The sequence below is a fragment of the Brassica rapa genome, chromosome A01 (genome assembly GCF_000309985.2).
Source record: "Brassica rapa cultivar Chiifu-401-42 chromosome A01, CAAS_Brap_v3.01, whole genome shotgun sequence".
In the NCBI taxonomy this organism is placed as follows: domain Eukaryota; kingdom Viridiplantae; phylum Streptophyta; class Magnoliopsida; order Brassicales; family Brassicaceae; genus Brassica; species Brassica rapa.
Genome location: NC_024795.2, coordinates 5,946,620 through 5,962,368, shown reverse-complemented (window position 1 = coordinate 5,962,368; position 15,749 = coordinate 5,946,620).

The window sequence follows — 15,749 nt, the reverse complement described above, 5'->3', positions numbered from 1 at the left end:
GTCACATGCACAATAATTTTTTTAAAATATTTTTGTTTGAAAAAGAAATTTAGAATTGTTACATATTATACCCTCGTCCTGAAATAACTGACCGAAGGAGGAGGAATGGACAAATAACCTGAAAACTAGGAGCTATGTAATGTATAGAGTCATGCGCTACAATTTGTTGGGCAAAGTATGGTTTGAAACTAATAAGAAATTACTTAGTTTCAGTGATGAATAAAATGGAGGAGAGCACAAAGTTGGGGAATACTTATGTGACTTAAGGCATTGGATAACTACCAGGTTTTTCTATTGATCATATCAACAAGGAGAATAATCAAGCAGCAGATATTTTATCCAAGAAAGCTTATGAATATAATAAGTTCTATGATTTGCTTTCAATGTAATGATCTTACCTAAGTGACTAATTAATTTCTTGTACCAATCTTTTTATAATATAATAAAGTGAGATGTTATAAAAATAACAAGAGTAACCTAAAATGTTAGATTATATATCCGTCATTTAGACATCGCTTATCACTATGTTACAACTATTTTATGCTAAAATATTTCACACAACGAATCGGACCTTTATGCATCAAATAGCATAGAATAATAACCAGCGGCAGTAATGGTATTTAGAAGATCTAAAAATGATCATGTAGGTCCACATGCATCTGATCTTGTTGTGCTTAGCAAGGAAATTTGATTACAAAAGTAATTTCATTCCAAATTATATTTTGAAATAAATGAATGATTGCCACTGTTTTTCTTCTTCTAAATAATTAGTACAAAAGTGATTTTTACCAAATTTTTAATCTCTCTTTTTATGTATGATTTAGCATATTATATAAAATATTAATGCTTCTAACTAAAACATTTAGCTAAAACATATTACCAAATCTTGTCATAATACATCCATTTCATATATCAAAATATTGCAATAGAAAAAATAGAAATAAAATCATATAAAATGTTTCAGCAATTTAATATTTGTATTTTTTCTTTATATTCCGCTCATTCTACTTATTCAGTTTGTATCTTACTAATAAATCGTGTTCTGCTTGCTTTTAAAAAAATACATTGGTATTGGAATGTAGATGTTATAACCACGACCAGCTATGAAAAAAATAGAGGTTTGACATAGTTGAGATATATCAGTCAAGAAATCGTAGAAGAGGTATTACAAGAAGCTGAGTTTTGTGAAGACTGATGTGGAGTGGAATATAGGCAAACACAAAATAACATAGATAACTCAAGAAGTGATTGCCAACAAAATATGAATCTTATAAAGTTTAACGAACACGAAGGAAAACAAAATTAAGATAAGTTTTTACTATTCTTATTTTTGTAGAGAAAACAAAGACTGGAGAGAATAAAAAAAGTTACCTTATAAGTTACATGTTTTAAATTTCAATTGCGCCATTAGCCGCAGCGAACCGAATAGGGTGATTGTTTAATTCGTTTCTGGTTATCGCTTGTAGTCAATCAGTGGGTAATGGATGCACAAATAGTTGTTAGATTCGGGTTTATTATAGGCTTTCAACTTAAAATAAATTGATAATTAATAGATCGGTTCTAATCCTTTAAATATTAGTTAAGAGTTCTATTGAATTTCTGATGTGGGATACTTTATCTCTAATACCTTCCTCGAGATGATGACTCTTATCAGTCAAAAATTTCAAAACTTTAAGACAGTTATACTCGGTCGAGCGAGTTAATTACAATATTTATACCCGATCTAAATAGAGTTATATTAATTAAGAGTGTAACATATTTAAAATCTATACTATGATACCATGTTAGATTCGAGTTTATTATAAGTTTCTAAATTAAAATTAATTGATAATTAGTAGATTGATCATATTAAATTTCCGATGTGGAATACTTTTATCTCTAATAATAGTATAACGAGTAACTTACGAATCATATAAATACATATACAAATTAATGAAGAAATATACTATTTTTGCTAATATCATGGGTTATTTTTTACGTTGGTTTGGTGTAAGGGTAACAGGCTAATACTCGATTAAAGAACATTGCTTTCTGTAGAATATTGAAATCAGCGTATTAGAAGAAAAAAGACATAAAACCACCAAGGCACCAACTTATAACTTATAAGTATAGATATTGTGTTTACCTATATATCACACTCTTGGCAGACAACAAGATTGGTTATATAAGGTTAAGTGTACTGTTGGCTCTTGAATTGAAGCTGATTCTTACATTTAAAAATAAAGATGTAAAACTAAGATTATCAAAGTGGACCGACATACAAAGTAAGTTGTTTAGAGAACAGTAAAATATATGAAACGGTAAGAGATATGCTTGATCGTTTTTCTGATCAAAAACAACACAAGCGATAGTATAGACTTGATAACAGATTACGTTAATTTTGGAAACAGTGTGGTTTAAATACGTAAACAAATTACAAAGCTAGTCCCGACCGTAGATATACTCTCTCTCTCTCTTTTATTTTAATTGTCGTTCTAGCTTTATTTACATAGATTAATAAAACATATGATTTTGTATATTTCTACAATAAAAACATAATTTCCTATACATATAACCATATATCAACCAACAGAAAAATAAAATAAAAATTTTTATTAATAAATTTTACATTAAAACTCTAAAATAATACTTATTTTGAAACGAAATTTTTTTTCAATACGAACAACTAAATCGAAATGAATAGAGTATATTATAAGACGATCTCCAATAGTTCATCATATTTTTTACTTTAAAATAGAGTAACTCTATAATAGAGTTGTGATATTCTCCAATGATATTTTATTTTAGAGTTAAAATAGGGTGATGAAAAAAAAATTAATTTATTCTAAATACAAAGTAAACTCATTTTTTACTCTATTATAGAGTAGAAAATAGAGTATTATTAGAATAATATTTTTACTTTAAAATCTATTTTAGAGTGAAAAATTAAATGAAGTTGGAAATATCCTAAAAATAAATATTAACTAGAATCAACGTTATTGAATGAGATTCACCCAACTTGGACAACAACATGAGATTTTCGTCCCCACAGCGAAATCAATAATACCCTACGTCCTTGGCCCCTACGTCCCTACCAGCGACCAGGGCTAACTTTTTTTCACAGCAGATGGCGGTAAAAGATATCTAAAATAGCCGAAGTGCTTTTAAATTAACTGATTCCTGTGATTTTTTTTATCAGCATAAAAGTCCAAAAAAGTCCAAATGAATATTTTATTTATTTTGGCATAGCAGTGAAAGATACATCGTTATAAACTTTGACTTTGCTACGAGTAATCTTGTTCGGATAATGCGCCATTTAGTTTTTTTTTTCATGTAAGAACTTCGGTACATATACCAAATATTAAATTCTTAACAAGAAAAATACATAAACAATGCCTTTAACCAAAAAGAAAAATTGTCTTTTAGGGGTGCTTGATACGAACAGTAATGATTTTATTGATTAAGAAATCAAAGTTTTCGTTCTACCGCTTGCTCAGTTATACACTAATAAGTATTTTTATAACATATGTAAAAGATTTTATCCAGTACAAGTTAAAATAAAAATATCGTAGATGTACCGGACTGGAACAATTTGTTTTATTGCAAAAGAATTTGGACCAAAATTAATAATTTTTTTTGGAGTAGAGATAAGTACCGGTTGCTAATTTTTTCCATAGTTACTAAGATTTAAACCTGGCAATTTTATTTTTAAGATATAAAGTTTTACCAGTAAAACTATCAACTTCTAATAAGCTAGAAAATGTTAATTTAAGATATCTCTATTGCAAAGGTATGAACTTCGGATAATAAGCTAGAAAATGTTAATTTAAGATATCTTTTTAAAAAATATCACATGTGATACCTCGAGATATTTTGAAAGAAACATGTAAGAGACCCATCCATTTAAGTATAATTGTTTTTATTTATTTGTAAGATATTTAGCATTGAGTACTTTTTCAATGAGGTTGTTCTTAGACTATATCGATGATATGTATCGGGTTTTTGTCAATAACCCATGATAAAAACAAAATATTGAGATATGAAAGTAAAATTCGAGATACGTGTGTTTTAGTACTAGTTTTCTAAAGAGTTCTTGAAAGGAATCTTGGACAGAGAAATACACTAGTCAGAACTAATATATACTCGAAAGATTCTCCAGACTAATTGCCTTTTTTTGTCAATAATTGCTTACGAACGCAGTTATAATAGATGGTTTCAAAATAAAAATACTAGTAACAATGAGTCGGCACAATTTTTCCGAAACCACTTTTAGATAATATGTCGATCAGTATATAATAAATCTTGAATAAGATAAACTTTAACTAACGAAATATGAACACGGAAACTTCTTTTTCTCACAGGAAGCAAAGAATAATTCCCCTGAATTTCCGACCAGAGAAATACAATAATAAAGAAAAAGCTGGATAATGATAATTTTAAGAACTACGTACCGAAAGTGATTAAAGAGAGAAAGTAGTAGAAAAGAAAAGGAAGTTGATATCCATATTCGTCTTTATTTTTTTCAATAACATCTAATACTGTATATCACTAGTCTTCGAGTTCTTCGTTTGAAAAAAAAATAAGTGAAATAAAATGAATTAAAAAAAGAAGAAGTCAGGGTCAAAGATTAGGAAAGAGGAACCTTCGTCATGCATCGAAAGGAAACGTCAACAACGACCAACTAACTTACCTTCCCACGCTCTTCATGGTCCCTTTGCTGGTCGGTCTAACTTTTTGTCCTTCTATTTATGTCACTCTCTAGTCTCTACTCTCTTCTCAGTCTTTATTACTACTATATTTTTTTTCTTCAATTTATTAGCTTAAGAAAAAATGTTTGTCAATTATACAAATAATACATTAACACTTAATTACATATCTGAACAAAATAATGTATTGAAAACTATGCAAGCCCTATGACAACATCTTTAAACTATTATAGGTTATTTTTTCTAATATCATCAATAGCATTATAATAGTTAAAATGTATCGGAAATAAATGCTTAAATTTTAAGTAAAAGAAACAAATGGACTCACTCGTTAAATAAGATACTTTTATTTTTTAAAATTAATTCAAAATTTAAATGAACTTTTAGTTTGAGAACCATTTTTGTAATATTTTCATTTATTTTAGGTAGATATTAAATGATTCTACTTTTCAGAATAAAAACATTAATATTTCTGAGTATATTCCAGAAACATTAGTTTTAATTTAAAACTAGACTAGGATAATAAATAAGACTGGGATAGATTGCAAATAATATGTAATCAAAATGTTTTTTTTTTTTGCTAACATTTGGGTGTAATCAAAATGTTGTTAACGGATTTCAGTTATTTTGTCTGTATGTGGGGGAGGGGTTGTTTAGATCATAAATCAAATTTTTTTGGGGTCAGGAAAACGATTTGTTTTATCGACAAATTTGCATCATAGAAATGTTAAATAGCAAAATAATCATCTTTTCTTCTTGCCTCAAAATTAATCTGAAATTTAATATGCTGTTTTTTTGTGTCATATGACTCATATCCACATGGGTCTTGAGAGCTACATTGCAAGGCTAGTCACATACACGTGTAAATGCAGTTGTGGATAAATATACACATCGATATTGTTTCATAATATTACAAAATTGCAAGCTAATTTTCTCACTCTGAAGTTGTATATTAATTCAGTCAAACAGTAGTGTCCAGCAAATCAAACAAATATATCAGCCAGAGCGAAAAAATGGAAGGTAGACATATAACTAAGCATACTCAAATACTCGAAAAAATCATATAGTAGTAATAAAACATTTCTAACTTGCTCTGCAGACATGCCCACAAGCAAGTTCACTTCCGTAAACAGTTATTTCGCACAAACTTTCTAAAACAATAAACTGACCCTTAGATGATTGATCCGAAAGCTTTCACAAGTACATAACACAGATGGAGAATACATCATCTTTTATACACGTTGTTTCGGAGATAAGGCAACTATTTTCAATATAGGGTTATTCAAAGAAGAAGAAGAAAAAAACTAAAAGTAACTTCCCTATAAATATTCACATGTGTTCAGGAAGAAGGTCAATGGTAATGGCAGAGCACATGTGTTGCTGATTTCGATACACTTTTGTTTGTTGGATCTCTTACCTTTGTTTCTCTCCCCATAGTCACGGGAGATATATATACATATATATATATATATATATATGTGTGTATAATACATATTCTAACAACAGTTAAACAAAATATAGAAGTATCTTGCTAAATTCTTTAAATTATTGGTTAATCCATCATATTTTTTTGTCAAGCATTACAACATACTTTCATAACCACGTGTCATCATTAGAATGATTCTTAGAATTTTTAGAAAAATAAGTTAGTACATATAAATATATACAGTAGAACCTCTATAAATTAATAATGTTGAGTTTCATTAATATATCGAGATATTAATTTACAAAAAAAAAATCTTATTTAGATTTCTTATTTTAAGGTATATTTATTCTAAAATAAGAAAATATTTGTTTTTAGTGTATAGAAATTAATTGTTATTTTTAAAAAATTTGACATTTATATTACTTTTGTTATATTATTTGGTGAATATAATATATATTGCGTAGAACTTAAATGTGATTTTAGATATAATATTACTAAATCTCATCAAAATATATGAAGTTTTAAAAAATATAAAGATAATTCTATTGTAAATATAAAACAAACAATATAATAATATGATCTTATTTATATAAAACATATATACATATAAATTATTAATTTATAATCATAATGGGACCATATATTTACATAAAATTTTCTAAAAAAATATTATATTATTATTTTATCAATTTATGTCAAATTATGAAGCGGTCCAAGTTGGGACTGACAAAATTTATTAATTTATAGAAATTATTAATTTATCGAGTTTTAATTTATAGAGGCTATACTGTATTATCTCCTATATATTAAAAGAAAATATTGTCATTTAATGTGTCCACATTATGTTTGCCACGTGGCAGTTTCACATTGATTTGAAAATGAATACGCAGACGTGTCACGTGCCGAGAGCTTTCCAGCCAATTCTACATAAATGTGTTCACACTCTATAGTATTTTATATGTTTTTCAATATAAAACTCAGATGCATGGTTCTACGAATTATACAAAAGTTCTACATAAAAAAAAATTGTAAAATTTTTACTAATGTCTAGGCTTATTTTATTTTTACTTAATTTTTATTTTAAGAATTTTATCTTTCATGTGTTATTTTGAACAAAAATATATTTTAAAGTTAGTTAATTGTATATGAATATATTTATCAATCAACTTTATATATATATATTACATACACATACATGTATAGGTGGACACGAATCATATAGCCGGGGTTTTGGAGGTATTTGTGATCCGATCTGTTTTGTCTGAGTAATTAATTATCTAATCCGATTTGATTCGTAGCCATCGGGATATACGGTGTCTTGTATATCCGGAAAACTTTAGATTTTTACCCGGATATCCGATTCGATCCGTAAAAATAAATTAATTAATTAAAAATAAATAATAAAATCTAAAACAAAAAAATTATATTACAAAAAAAAGAATTATTTACTTTTTTGAATACTAGTAACAAACTTAATAATTTTAGTACATAAATACGTAAAATTATATAACATATATTATTTATATAACTTAAATATATGTATATATAGCATATATATAGTTCATTAAATATATGTATATATAGCATATAACGAATCGAATCGGATATCTATTTCTAAAAATATTAGTATTTGTGATTTGCTTCGTTTTCTATGGATATTGCATATTAGTATCTGCTTTGTTTCGTAGAGTTACGGATATCCGGATCTTATGTTCGAATCGAAAATGATAACAAATCGAATCAAAATTTACGAACATTTTACCTCGCCCTACCTTGACGTGCACATTGATGCGAGCTCCTATATAGCTAAATATTCACTACAAGTGAGGATTCTAATTCTATTGGAAGTTAGAATATTCTTTTTTAATGTTTCCTTTCACCATCGATCAAATTCTAGTGAAATGATTTATCTTAATAATTTTCTTCTTTTTCTTTAATTATTATCTAGATTTGAATGGTTTTTCACGCATTTAGAAATTATAATATGAAACCATTAGTTCGATATCACGACTGTCTAAAATTCATATAACATGAAATCAAACAAATAATAATAGATTTCGGTTATCATCGAAAAAAACAAAAACCTCAAGCATTTTAACCGACTAACAAAATATTGATTCAGAATGGTAATTATATTTTAGTAGATAAAAAACCAAAAAAACTAACCTAAGAAAAAAACAATATGAAGATTAAATAGACCTAATGTATTCTTAATGTAAGAAATAATGAAATTAATAATTTAATCTCGCGCAAGATGCGGATTATTACCTAGTACTTTTTATTAAACTATCAAATTGATTAGTAGTGTGGAAAAGAACATTCTCAATTCTTTACTTAAATAAAAGCTACATAATTACCTAATATGATTAACATATATATGACAATTAATGATTTTGAATAATACATGTTTGACAACAATTTTTTGTATCCTCTCTCTTTTTGTTTAATTTTATATTACTAAAAGAAATTAAACAATCACATTAAGCATATAATAAAAAAAATTAGTTTTTTCTTATATATTATATTTTGAATTTTTTTAAACGACTATAAATTACTAAAAAGGTAAAAGTTTCACACTTAAAATTTTATGATCAATAGTTTGACGTTTTTTGTTCAAACAGGATACAAATGATCATAAATCGTGTGAATATGAGTTCTCATTAATAGATATTCATATTATATATATATACATATATTAATATCATTTAAATTAAATTATATAATATATAAAAAATAAAAATGTTAATTTCAAAATTTGCATTGAAACATTATTGACATCTTAATATTTTAATTTTCAAATTTGTATTTAAAAATCTCACATTAAAATTTGTGTGATTAACGGTTTAAATTTTGGTTACAGCAAATATACAAATATTAATAAAATTATATGAGTAAGAAGTGTTGATAATAAATATAAATATACTATATATATATATCAATATTAATATCACTAAAGTTTAATTATATACCGTATAAAATAAATAAAATGATTGTTTTGATTTATTTTCCAAAAACATGATTGTAAATAAGCAAAATTTATTCGTTTTGATTTACGTGATTACTCTAATGTATATTTTTTTATCTATACAAATTAGTTTTTAAATAGGTGGCTTCTAATATGTTATTTGATCAGGACAATCCCAGAAATACACTTCTTCAAATCGAAGTGATTTTTAGTATTGGAAGCATTGTTTATATATTATTTCATTCATATTAAATAATTTTGTCTTGATTTTTATTTCTAAAAAACTTTTGATGAAATATCATGACAAGATTCCAATCACCTCATTTTGAGTTTGTTCGAAGAATGAGAGATTTGATCATTCGTCTAATATTTGTTTTCCCTAATACCCTATCTAGCTATTATAATTGTAAGAATGTTACCGATCTGGTTTACAGAGTCAATATGAGTTTGTAAATGTTTGCTGTAAAAAAAAAAAATTGTAAGAATGTTAGATTTGAGCTATTTATTATAAGTTTTCTGGTTAATCATTTAATAAATCAAACAGTTCTTAGTTGATACATATTTTGCATTTAGTAGAATGGTAAAGTATTATATTTTTTTATCTCTATACTCTTAAGTAATTAAACCTCAAAAGCGTAGGTTAATAAAATAAGTATTTTTTTGTTATTCTAGAATTAGATGATTTTTAGACCGATTGGTGAATATATACTAGACAGACATTTATATTTCGAGTCTACAATTATATTCTATAGCTTGATGTATTAGATTTGAACTATAACCTGTGAATAGAGTTTGTTAGTGATTTTCTTTTTAAAAAATTGATTCTTAGATATGTATCTGGAGTGAAACCAATTTTTACATATGTCTATCTTTTTAAATTAACACTTGTGAATTCACAGAAGAAGTTAAAAAAAAACTCATATCAATGAAACATAAACGAAAATACAATTTTATAGAGGTAGAAAGTGAAATCACTTATGGAAAGTCAATAGTAAACAATTCGAAAGCAGAAAAATTCTTCCCCTTTCGTCATTTTACAATCAATGTTGCATATATGGTTTTGGTGATTTGTGTCGGGCGCAAAACTTAATTTTTTTTGTGCACATGAAGTCTTAAAAATAATTAAAATGAGATATAATATGTTAACTCTTCAACAACAATGATATATTTAAAAGACCAACATTTGTATTTCTCATTTTACAATCTATTAAAAATTTAGTGTTGTAAAATGTTAAAACCAATTAATGAACAAATATTAGTATAAAAAATTCATTCCGCGCATGCGCGCGGATTATCATGTAGGAAAACATTATATGGGAGAACTATATTTACCTCTGTTCTATTCAAATGTTGTAAAAGCACACATAAAGATGTACAAAATAATTCACTTGGATATGAACTGAAAAAGTTGTAAGAAAATATGTATTACAAACAATTTACATTTAAAGGCAGTTGGTTGTGAAAAAGTTAACGATAAATGGTTGATTTTTTTTTCTTGGAAAATTAATACAACTCAAGTTTCACATTGTGTATGACTCATTTTAGTTCCAGACCAATTTAATACAGTGTATACTATAAAAATATTGTACAAATATAAAATCTCAAAATATGCTACTTTGTCTAATGGCATTTGCTCCGATTGAACGTTTCAGTTTATTTTGAAAGTTTTAACATCCTACCATGATATAAAAGACAAAAAAAATTAAAAAAAAAATCTTATAAAAATGATGAATCTATCATAAAAGAAAACGATCACATGGGTGATTTTAAATAGAGAGACCATTCACCAATCTTGAGACGTGAAATTGTTAGGTATTGGCAGTTGAGATACCTTTACACATGCGCTTTCTCTCCCCCCTATCTTCTCTCTTCTTTCTCGATGCTCTCATCACATGCACTTATTCTAAAACATATCTTGCTCATGTTCCACTACTTCACTTACGTGTTTTACGTGTAATGATGTAACTACAAGACGGATATGTTTCAGTGTTAATTAGAAGCATGTTTTGGTAAGCAATGTGATAGATTTTTTGAAACGCAGCTTTGAAGCAGGCGTCATATTTTTGTTAGGTTTTGCATTTTGTGTTTACTACTTTTACCAACCGCCAATAAAACAACCACTCAATGCACAAACAATCAACCTCTTAAAAAAAGAACTTGCAAACTTATATAACAATCGCTGGTGAATATAATCAAGGACTGAAAACTAAAGAAATTATTTTTAGAAAAATATTTTTAAATGACATATCATTTTAAGATGGTGATCATCAACATTAATTGTTTCGAGTGTAATATTTTTTATGATTTTAATCTAGCCATCTATGTTTCTTAGTTTGAATCCTGTTTTTGGAGGGGCTTGGCCACGACGGCAGATGTATTTGAATTCCTCGAATTAATTAAACAAATTGCGGTAGCAATGAAACTTGAAAAACAGTCACTTTGATTATCCAAAATAAAGAGAAAGACTTTGTTTCAAAAAGATGCCGGACTTTAGGTTGAAAATGATTAAAAAACAATAATACGAAAAGTAAAAGTTAAGTTTTTTTTATGTGTCACAAAGAAGTCTTGTCAGAGTAATAGTCAAGAATCGAAATGAGTACTGTTCCCGAATCTATTGGCTTTGTCGATTAGCTTTAAGCCAATTACACCGACACGGTTGTATACCTTCTGACGCATGCTACGTACCTACGATGCTTCGTGTATGTTTGAATATTATTTTGGCAAATCTCTGATCTTTACATGTTAATAATAAAAAATCAATATATTTATAACTTAGGTGAAACCGTCCAAGATTTTGTTACAACTAACATTTTTACATTATATATATGGTTTTAAAATATGAAATATAAGAAAATATGAAATATATAAAATTATGTTTTAATTTTCTGTTTTAGGCTAAATATATAACAGTGTAATATTTTCTTGCTGTTAAAATAAAAAACTTTATCATAGCCAATACATGAACCCATATATCATTTCTTATAAGAATAATAAACTCTTAATGAAAAAGTTGTATTTCCGATTAGCACTCTCCAATTAGCTTCACAAAGATCCTCATACTACAGTTGTTGAGATGGTATTCCTTTGGATACTTTAAATCCTAACTTGCCAAATCGATGTTTCATGGATCGGTAATAGTATTGGTTTTTTTTTTGTCAACATCGGTAATAGTATTGGTAGAGGTCTAGAATGGAGCCTTAAGGATCAAATGAATATTGAATCATTTGGATTATGTGCCTGCAGCAAAAACCTTTCGACTTTACACGTTGAAATAAAAAAATTATTTTGGGCAGCTTTATGTATGAGAAACATGAGGATCCTTTTTTAAACATATAAACACAAGGATCCCATCGATTCACTTCAAGACGAACTGTTCAGACTTATTGGATATGACCATGAGCCCAATAGACATGCAAACTTTTTTTCCGGAAATTGATATTTTTGGAGTCTATAAGATAACTTTGAAAACTTGAACCTGCATCATATTCCATGTGGCGAAAAATGGTCGAGTGGACCAACTATCGAAAGAAAGTAGGACGAAAGGTTTTATTTTTTCCTATATAAATCAGATACGATCTCAAAAAATGTTCTTAGAAAGACTGTCGCGTTTAACAAAAATTTGGTCTAATCAAATAGGTAATTGACAAAAAAAAATATCATTTCTCATATTTCAGTGATCAATTCTTACGTTGATACTCTCTTTTTTAATTGCTATATATAATGTTTTCAAAATAATTTTTTAACAAAAATAATTTTTTTTAGTAATAATATATAAGCCATGCAAACATAGCTATTATAAATTACATAATATATAAAACTAAATTACATTAAGTTATTTGTAAGTTTTATTATACTCTTTCCGTATGCAAATATATGATGTTTTAGCTTTTTATTTGCATACAAATGTATGATGTTCTACTTTTAATTAATGCAATTTACTTTAAAAATAAAATATTAATCAAAATGTAAAAATGTAAGTGGTTGAATTTTAAATCAAATAAAACTTTAAACTAACTAAAATAAAAACCAAAAAATAATAGATAAAAATAAATATTTAATTTTTCTTATATGTGTGAACAACTTTAAACATCATCTATTTGTATCAAGAAATAATATAAACTAAAATATTTAAGTATAAAAATAAAAAAAACTCACTACGGATCAAGATCTAGTATTATATTAAACATCAGATATAAAGAAAGAAAGGCGAGAGAGAACCTTTCAGAGTTGTGATATATGTCCTGATCATGGGTCGCCTCATGGCATGCTGTAGGAGAAGACTACAAACGATCGAGCCACATCCCCACATGTTTTCTCTTAAACTCCTAAGTTTTGTTTGATAATATATATTCTTACAGTATTATAAGCCGGAAACTCGACGTAAGAGAATAATAGTAATCGACGTTGATTTCATTTCAAACTTTTTAATTGTATATGTTTAAATGCGGAGATGGAAGCATTACTTTGGGCAATGGAGTGTATGAGGAACTTACGACAATTTCAGGTTACATTTGCAACGGATTGTTCTCAATTGGTGAAGATGGTTTCGGAACCAGAAGAATGGCCAGCTTTTGCAAGTTATTTAGATGATGTTAAAGTCCTGAAAGAAAGTTTTTTCCGATCAGAGATTGTCCATGTGCCAAGAACGCAAAATACAAAGGCGGATAGCCTAGCACGTAGTGTCAGGAAGCAGCCGTCTTTCGTCGTTCACATGGATAGACATCTCCTAGTTTGGTTCACAGAGTCTGTATGAGTCTGTTTATGCTGATGACAAAAAAAAAATTGTATATGTTTAAATATTTATACATGTTTTCTAATATTATGCAAAGGAGGTTTTGATGTCATAATCTACAAGGCGAATTGTTGAATGCCAGGTGAGTTTTGAATACCACTTGACTTGGGCTAAGAAGCAAGCCCAACGTAATTTGAATAGCCTACCCCCGGTTCTTCATTGGTCCACATGGACGCGTTTTTGTAGTTTACTATCTCACTTTTGGTGTTTTGTTTTATAATTTTCTTGTCAAGTAATTTGGTCTATCTACTGTGAAGACTATAAACATGTACATATATAAACAGGTGTAACTTTGTTTGTAAATAATTAGTGTTTAACCTTATAATATAATATTTATATGTGTCACGTTACCTTATATTATAAATTATACCTTGATCTTTTTTCATTATTCAATAAAAACAGAAATTAAATTAACAGAAAATTTGAACTATTGATATTATATGTTGGATTCAACCGTTAGATGTGAACTACATACTTTGTTTTTACATATCTTTTTGTTTATCGTAGCGCCCTTTTTGACAAATGTAAATTAACCGTGGACTGCGAATCTTATCTATTGCTCTTTGGTCCACCTTTAAGGTTGCGGTTGGTGTTTCTTACTTTGGTTTATTCTAATAATCATGGTCATGTTTACAATTAAAACTTTGTTAATAGAATACTAAAAGAACATTAGAAAAATTCTTATAATATCATCGCCCGTGGGTTTATCTCATCATTAAACCCCCAATGAAAGTTAGTTAAGAATCTTAAGATATCAAACTAAAAAAATGTGCTAAAAGAATATATGATCTAATGATAATCAAAATCAAGCATCAAATAAAAAGCAGGTCAAGATTTATTAAATCCGCTTATTATATCATAACTTTGAATCGAAATATCTTACTTTCTCATCATATGTTATTATGCCAAAGTTTTAAAATTTCTCAAAACTTCAAAAAGTGTAAAGTGTGTCCTAACTTTCACTAGCATTCTCCTATTTTTCAGTCAAACTATCAGTTTGGGCTTTTTAATTTGAGAGTTAGGACCTAAATAAATTGATCTCGGTTCGTAGCAAAATGCATCTTATTTAGGTTCAACTCGGTTATATGGGCTTGAACCACTATTGGTTCCCTAAATTTTTGAGTCTACGATTGATTATGTGTGCCTGGGCTTAATACTACTATTGGTTCCCTAAATTTTCACAAACTGTTAAAATGAATTTGGAGAATATGTTACTAGGGATCTGAATGGTGACTGCGGATTTGGTAATATAAGCGGTGCGAAATTAGAGTGCGGGACAGTTCAACTGCGGTTCGTGCGGTTTGCGGGACAAGTGCGGTTTTGGTAAAATTAGCGGTACGGAATTGTGTTGATTGGTGAAAATATGTTGTTTGCGGAATTGAACAATTAAAAAATGTTAAAAAAAACAAATTGTAAAAGCAATGTTTTTAAACCCGACCCGGACACTGAACCGGACGATTTACCGAGTTGCTGGGTTATTGGGTCGACCGTGGGTGAACCGCGGGTGAACCGCAGGTTAATAAATAAATTAATTTTATTATATAATAATATATTAGCTATGTAAATAAAAATATAGAAACTAAAATTTAATATTTTATAAATGTTTTTTAAAACATAAAATAATAGTTTGGATATGTATTTATTTTATGTTTAAAAACTTTTAGAAAATATTTAACTTTAGTTTTATATTTTTATTTTCATTTGACATACAAAATATCAAAAAGTAGTTTAGATTATTTAAAATTTTATCCAACAAAGTAAGATTTATGACATTTAAAAAAAAAGACATAAAATTTATAAATATTTAAATGTCTAATTGAATAATAAATTAAACTTCAAATACAAAATTAACCAAAAGTAAAACATCATTGTAATAAAATA